Source organism: Balearica regulorum, chromosome 7, assembly GCF_011004875.1.
Source record: "Balearica regulorum gibbericeps isolate bBalReg1 chromosome 7, bBalReg1.pri, whole genome shotgun sequence".
Lineage (NCBI taxonomy): Eukaryota > Metazoa > Chordata > Aves > Gruiformes > Gruidae > Balearica > Balearica regulorum.
The window spans coordinates 37,081,906-37,088,961 of record NC_046190.1 but is presented as its reverse complement, the minus strand read 5'-3'; positions in this window follow the sequence as shown (position 1 = coordinate 37,088,961).

Genomic DNA, 7,056 nt, shown 5'->3' with positions numbered 1-7,056 from the left:
TGCTTGTTCGTTGGCAACAGATTTTTAATTTTTTTCTTTTTTTTTTTTCCCCTCTCTTGTCCAGTTTAGAGCTGTGCTGCTTCGGGTTAGGTCAATGGCAGCTAAACCCACATGCGTGCATTGCTTCTGCGTATTTGGAGGGAGCTCTCGTATCACACACCGTTACTGCTTTTATTTTGTCAATACTTTTTTAACTAAATGTACCTGACCCTGAAAGCTGCTTTGGTTGAGATCCATGTACTATCTCCCAAGTTCTTCTGTTATGAATTTCCCCCCGGCCCTTTTTCATTTCACGTTCCCCGAAGCATTTTCCTGGTCCCTTTGAGGGAAGAGGGATACTGGCTTCCTTCTCTGGGAGTGCTGGCTGCAAGTCAGAGATGTGGAGAGCATGATCCTTGCTGCTTCCAGGAGAGGGAAGCTCCCTGCAGGAACTCAAACTCTTCAACAGAGCAACAAGTGGCTTTTTTGGGTGTTGGGTTTTTTCTTTTTCCCCACATGGTTTGATTTCTTTTTTTCTTTTCTTTTCTTTTTTTTTTTTTTTTAATTTCCCCACAGTCTGTGCTGGCTCCTCACTTAACAGTATTAAAAAATGTGCTCATCTTTCTGCAGGTGTGTCCCTTGGGAAGCGCTGACCCACGGGGTTAGCGGTAGCGTGGTTCAAGTCACGGTAAATTCACTCTGACTTTGCATTTTGGGCCCTCTCACGAGGCAAATGGGATTAACCAGCGAAGAAAGCGGTGGCTTCTGCCATCTTGTTTGCCGCAATGCAAGTTTGCGTTGGAGGGGCCGTTAGCAGAGCCGCTGGCTCAGCAGCGGGACGTTTGCTGATGACACTGGCAGAAGGAGTCTTTTTATCTCCAGCAAGGTGCAGTTTACAGGGCTGGCTGTTTGGTTTATATTGTACTTTGGAAGAGGGGTGGGTGTCCTTCAGCATTGCATGGGAGAGGTTTGTCTGTGCAGGAGGGACCCAGTGGGGTTACTGAATAGAAAACACACGTCATGTGAAGATTTCCTGGGCTGTGAAAGTAAATGAAGGCAGGAAAAAGGAGTGTTTGGTCTGTTCTTGCATTTCCCAGGTCTGCTTCTGGCTGCAGCTGGACACAGGGTGAGAACTAGATCCTGTGTCAGGATGTCCCTGCTCCTTAGAGAAGGCTTTTAGAAAATCCTGGGTGCTCTGTTAGTTCGCTTCACCTTGAACTGATGCGCTTGGCTCTTCTTCAGGTCAGGCACCATCTCCCGTTCCTTCTTCCCACTGTTTGGGAGGGAGAAGGGCTTGTGCTATGCTTCACCTCTTCTTCCCTGAACGGGGAGACCCAGGGCAGGAGGATTTAGCAACCCACGAGATCAGGGAAACAGATTTTTGCCTGCTGGGGACTGATTTGTCCGTGTATTTATGGCTTTGAGGTTCCTCCTGTGATGTGGGCGAGGGGGAACAACTGCTTAGTCAGCAGGGAAACAATTAACCAGCTACAGTGCCTCAGGAATTCACCGGGAATATATTTTCAGAGTTTGCATCCATGTTAATGGCATTTAGGCAAGTAGTTTGGGACAGAGTCATGATCCTCTGATTGAACCTCAGCCCCCAAAAAAGGGTGTTTTAAGCCAGGGTGGGCCAGACTCTTTCATCATTGACTACTCTGCTGGTATCTGAAGCATTGCTCTTGTGGCACAATAGATTTAATTAAAGAGTTTGTTTAGCGCTGGAGGGGATTTATGGCAGTTGTGACAAGTTTAAGTTGACAAAAGGGCCCGATAAATAGAGGCGAATCGTTAATTATTCCTGTGTGAGACTTCTTGTAGCACTGTTTTATCACAGTCAGCGAGGGCTGGGAATTGGCCTCAGCACAATGAACAAATATAAATTGGGGGCTGGTACAAATTGGGGCTTCTCTGGTCTGCTCACACGATGCTTTAGGTAAAGGGCCTCGATGTCAGGCAGCGTGCAGGTACCGCTGGAGAGGGCTAGACTGAAAAAATTGGCAATAAAAATGACATGATTGCTTCTAATGTGTAGAAAACATGAATACCAAAGCGGGACACAGCTGCGTGCAAGACGGTCCACTGTCATATCATAGGATCTGGGAGTGTAGAAATGTTGCATTGAATCCTGCTGTGGTTCTGTGTTTGTCCTTGAAACCAAATGACATGACAAAAACAGGGGCCCTGGCAGCCGATGTACTCCTGTGTCACAGGTCTTGTCCTCCAGGTCCCCAGGAGTTTGCTCCGTGGTGGATGGCGGTGAGATCATGCAATTTGCTGCCTCGCCGAGACCTCTCCGTTCCCCGCAACAGGATGCGTTTGCCCTGGGGGAAGGTAATACATCAAAACTGCCTTCCCCCCACCCCTTGCTTTGGCCAGTCTGCTGATGGATTAATCGTGTAACTCGACTTCCCGGGGCACAGCTGGAGCCCGGTGCGAGGGAAACTTCTTGTATTCAGCTCGTTTCCTGACTTGCAGTCCAAATTTGAGTTTCTTTTGCTAAACAGCTTGGATTTTCTGGCAAATTTGCAGGGGTTGCGGAGGGTGAGTATCTTGACGGATCTGGAAACCTTTCTCCCATCTTAAAGAGTGAGTTTTGCTCCTTGTTTATGCGGGGAGAGTTGGGCACTGCATGTTAAGCAGCTGCTGTACAGCCCTGTCTTGTCACTAGGGGTCAGGAAAATGCTGAGAAACGGGAGAGCTCCCTAAAACTGCAGCCCCTGGCAGGAGGGCATGGGGTTGGGGCTCTCAGAAACCCATCTGATCCCCAAATCCAGGAGTGATTGCTGACATTATCGGCTCTGCTAAAGAGTGGCTGCGCTCAGCAAAGGGACTTTTCAGCTGGGCCTTCGTGACCAAATTGTTTCTCATGAGAAACACCTCCAGATCCTTTGGTGTGCACCAAAGCATCGGTGTCACTCCCGGGGCATGCTTGTCCGTAGATATGTAAGCATCGAGGACGTCTCTCCAGCCAGATTGCTAGAGGTCTTTGCTGTTTTCAAGTCGTGGAAGTCCTTGGGTTTTGTTTCCAGCTTCCTAATTGCTGGCCTTCCAGTAAGGGACGGGAAAGGGGCCCAGGGTGTGGATGTAAAGGTGAGGTCTGTCTGTACAGATCTCTCACTGGGCAGAATTAGAAGGTAGGATCAGAGAAGGTAGACAAGCTTTTGGGCATAGAAGCTCTTCTTCAGAAAAAGAAACGGCAGGCTTGAAACGCAAATGGGTTGAAAACAGTTGCTCAGAGATGAGTGAGATATTTAACACGTGTGGTTGCTTTAGAAGGAAAGAGTGGCTGTGATGTATGGGAGATGGTCATAGGTGAGTGGAGAAGAAGGATGTGCTAAGGCAATGATTTCCTTGGAGACAGGGGTGGGTAGCTTATGGGCCGTGGCTCCCGGTGAGGCTGGTAGAGGGCACCGTGGCCAACTCCAGGAGCTTTGTTCTGCAGTCGAGTTGTCAATTTTATTTCCCAGAGCTGCCTTTGGGAGATGTTTTATAGTATTTTATTTTACTTTTTCTCAGATTAGGGCTGAGAGAGCAGAGGGAGTGATTTATTTTATTTTTTTGGTGATAAGTGGTCTGCTGCTGGCTGTGCTTGTCCCTCACAGATTGTCTGTGGGAGTCTGTCCAAGCACTCAGCGGGTGCTCAGCTTCATCTCCAGCCTTCCCAGAAGGGCGGTAGGTGAGCTGGGTGAAGTGTATCACGTTGCTGGACGCACGGGTAACATCCAGGCGTGGAGCAAGGCGTAGGGGGAGATTGCTGGAGATGCTTTGGCAAATTTTGCCTTTTTTTTTTTTTTTTTTGGTACTGAATCTGATAGCAGAAACTTGTGTGAAATTCACGTCAGGTGCAGTGCTGATTTTTGGCTTTCATTGTTAGCTTTAAACATACTCTTTTGATGAGGTTAGTCTCTTATTTATATTATCACCTCTATTTCTCCCCAGCCTAATGAGTTTGTACTGCTTCTTACAAAATGAATTCATCTGCTTTGCTTGTTCTTGCTATTAGTGGGAACGACCACTGGATCGTGTTGTCTGCACTGTTTGTTCGAAGCAGGATAAAAATTAATGGGAAAAATTTTGTGTACGCAGCAATCTTAAGACACCAAAATGCCACTGTGCCTCACCCGTTGGGGGTAGCAAATTAAATAACCTAACAGCTCGCTTCAAAGTCTGAGGATAAAGAGTTTCTGTGGCAGGGATGGCAAAGAGGGGAGAGATGAAATACTACCAACTGGCATTGATTCACAGCCTGGGCTGGAAGTTTGCTGATGTGCTACAGCAAAACGGAGCTGCGTTTAATTCCAGCCGCCTCCGCTCCCTCCTGCGACAGCTGTATCTCAGAAGGACTTTGGGCTCAAAAGAAGGGACCTGGTACTCGTAATGGTTTGCCTCTACTCTCGGACCTCTGCTCACACCCCTTGGAGGTGCTGTTGAAGGTTGAGTAGTACCCTGAACTAGTCTTGGAAATTGCTACTTGGTGTAGGGTTTGGTTTGTGACCTTGCAACACCAAAGCTTTGAAGGCGGTGGGGAGGAAGGAGAAAGGGAGGTGGTTGTTTCTGACCTGAAGTGGAAAATCACTGGTGCTGTGAACTCCTGGAGGATGTTGCTTGGTGGCACCAGCTGCCCCGTGTTGTTAGCTCAGAGCCGATGTCCTATAGCCAGATAGCTTTCACCAGGTGCTGCTGTCTGCTTGAGGCACCATGAAGAGTCAAGATGTTGGTGACAGCATTGTAGTAGTGCTGGGAAAGAGGATTTTGCTAGGAAATGCTGTAAAATACTTGCATTATGGGCTATGAACCAGAAAAATCAGACTGTAGTTGCTGTGGTTCTGGGTCATGTGTTGCATGTGGCTCATTGACAAAACTAACTAACCAGCAGGGATGAGTTGGGTAGAAGGTTTTTTACTGTCTTTGTGATACCATCTTCTGAAGAAATTTGAGAGGCAACCTGAGATCTGCTCCACGTTTAGTTTAAGCAGAAGAAATAGTATACTGAGTTTTATTTCACTTGCTTTCATGTACACTGCTGGAAGGTTCAGCTCCGCTTTAGAGCATGGAATTGTTTTTTTTTTTCCTTACAGAGCCCCAGAAAGGGTATTTTAGAGCTTGGAGGAAACTTCAACGAACTGGAGAACAGGCCAGGATCTTTCCCCTCTTTGCCCTGTGCCTCTGTGTCCGTTGGCAGTAAGCACGGTGCAAAAAGCACCTGTCTTATTTTCCAAATCACTATAACCAGCCATCAAGTCTGCCGTGTCAACAAAAAGCATTAAGACCTCTGCTTTCGGCTGATGCAGAACGATAATTTGTGGCTTGGGCATTACTGAGATGTTAGATGCTGAAATTATGACCACTCTGTCAGATTAGCTGGATAATTTTTACTCCTAAGCCTTCCACCAAGATGATTTTCGGTGCTTGGAAATTAGTCTTACTCTGCAGAGCTGTCAGTGTCTCCCAGCTGTGTCAGTATGTGCTCTAACAAATGTGTGTATATATGATATAGCTATTTCATCATCGTTCCCTGCACTCCTCCAGACACCTGGAAAGCTTATCTTAAGTGCAGCTCTCCTCTCCCAGGAGTCACTTTTGTTAATTCTTTTTTTGGTTTGTTTTCCAGTAGTGTAGAAAAGCCCCAGAACAAGCTGCTGCTTGTGTTTTTTTTTGTGGTGGTTCCCCCCCCCCCCCGCCCCCTTCCCAGGCCCCGTAGACACACAGGGAGAGAGATTTTGTGCTCTGAGTAGGTTATGTTTGAAATGGATAGAGGGGGAGGTTTTATTTGTACAGGTAGGAAACCAAGGCAAGGAGAAATCAAGACCTCAGAGGTTAAAGACCCAATTCTCAGCAAAAGTTTGTATCCTCAAAAAGTAGAAGGGCAGAAAATTGTTGCATAGGGAGGCTGCGCTGAGGTCTCTTGGGCAGGTCTGAAAGGGTTGCAGGTCCCCTCGCAGAAAGAGAAAAGCAGTGCTTAAAACAGCAGATCCTTTGAGAAACAGAGTGCCTATCTGCTGACCTTCCCCATCGCTGATCTGCAGCCACGCTCTTGGGTTGATGGAGAGGGACCACCTCTGTCCCTGGGGCACTGTTCCTCCCTGAGGATGCCTGGCCCTGTAGCGACTCATCCAGGACACACACCTTCCTAGCAGGAGGTGGGAGATGCAAGCAAGCTCTCTGGAAGAGTTTCTGCCTTTGTTGCTTGCAGTGAAGGTGAGCTGCGAGCCTACAGTTGCCTCGTTTTCCTTTTGGATGCGCTCCCCGACTGATCAGGGCTCTATTATTAGTAGCTGATGTGCCAGTAGAGTCACTCACCTCCTAACTCTGCTAATTAATCAATGCACCCTGTGACAGCTCTTGACCATTAAATATTTTTCATTAGTATCCAGACCCCAACAGCATGGATGAACCCATCTATCTTCATTAGCTCTTGGATTTCAGCGTCAGGAACGGGAGCCAAAAGTGACAGTAAAAGAGCAGTTTCCTGTCTAGTCCCTTTCTCATCCCAGTGAAAACTGACCTTGCTGATATTTTTCTTTTCTTCTCTTCTCCTGCCACTCCCTGTTTTGTTTTGGTTAAAGGAGAAGATGGGTAGTAACTTCAGCTCCTCTCTTTATCCCAAGTGATTTTCCTTAGGAAAAAAGTGGACAGGATCCTCTTCAAAGGTAGATAAATAACGTATGATTATCCTCATTTTGTAAGTAATCTCAGTATGTCTCTCAGGTCACGAAGGAAAGAAAGTGAAGATCAATACTTATTGATGTCTGAATTACCTTTCTCCATACTAAAAATTAACTTTGCCAGTGGTGTAGCTGAATCTGCACACAGATGACCCTAAATTGGCCAAAATCGTATGCACAACCTCAAAACCAAGAAGGAGGAGTTACATTTCTTGGAAGTGTTTCCTGACCTCACCGAACACCTGGTGTTTTCCTGGAAGTGATGAGAAGCCGCTGCTGCATGCTCAACCTTGCTCTCCAGAATGAGAGGGCATCACTGTCCTCGCTCATCTGTGAAGTTATTTCCTGAACACCGATGTAACGTGGCAAATATTCAGTCACATTGGGAAATTGTGTCATTTCCTTCCTG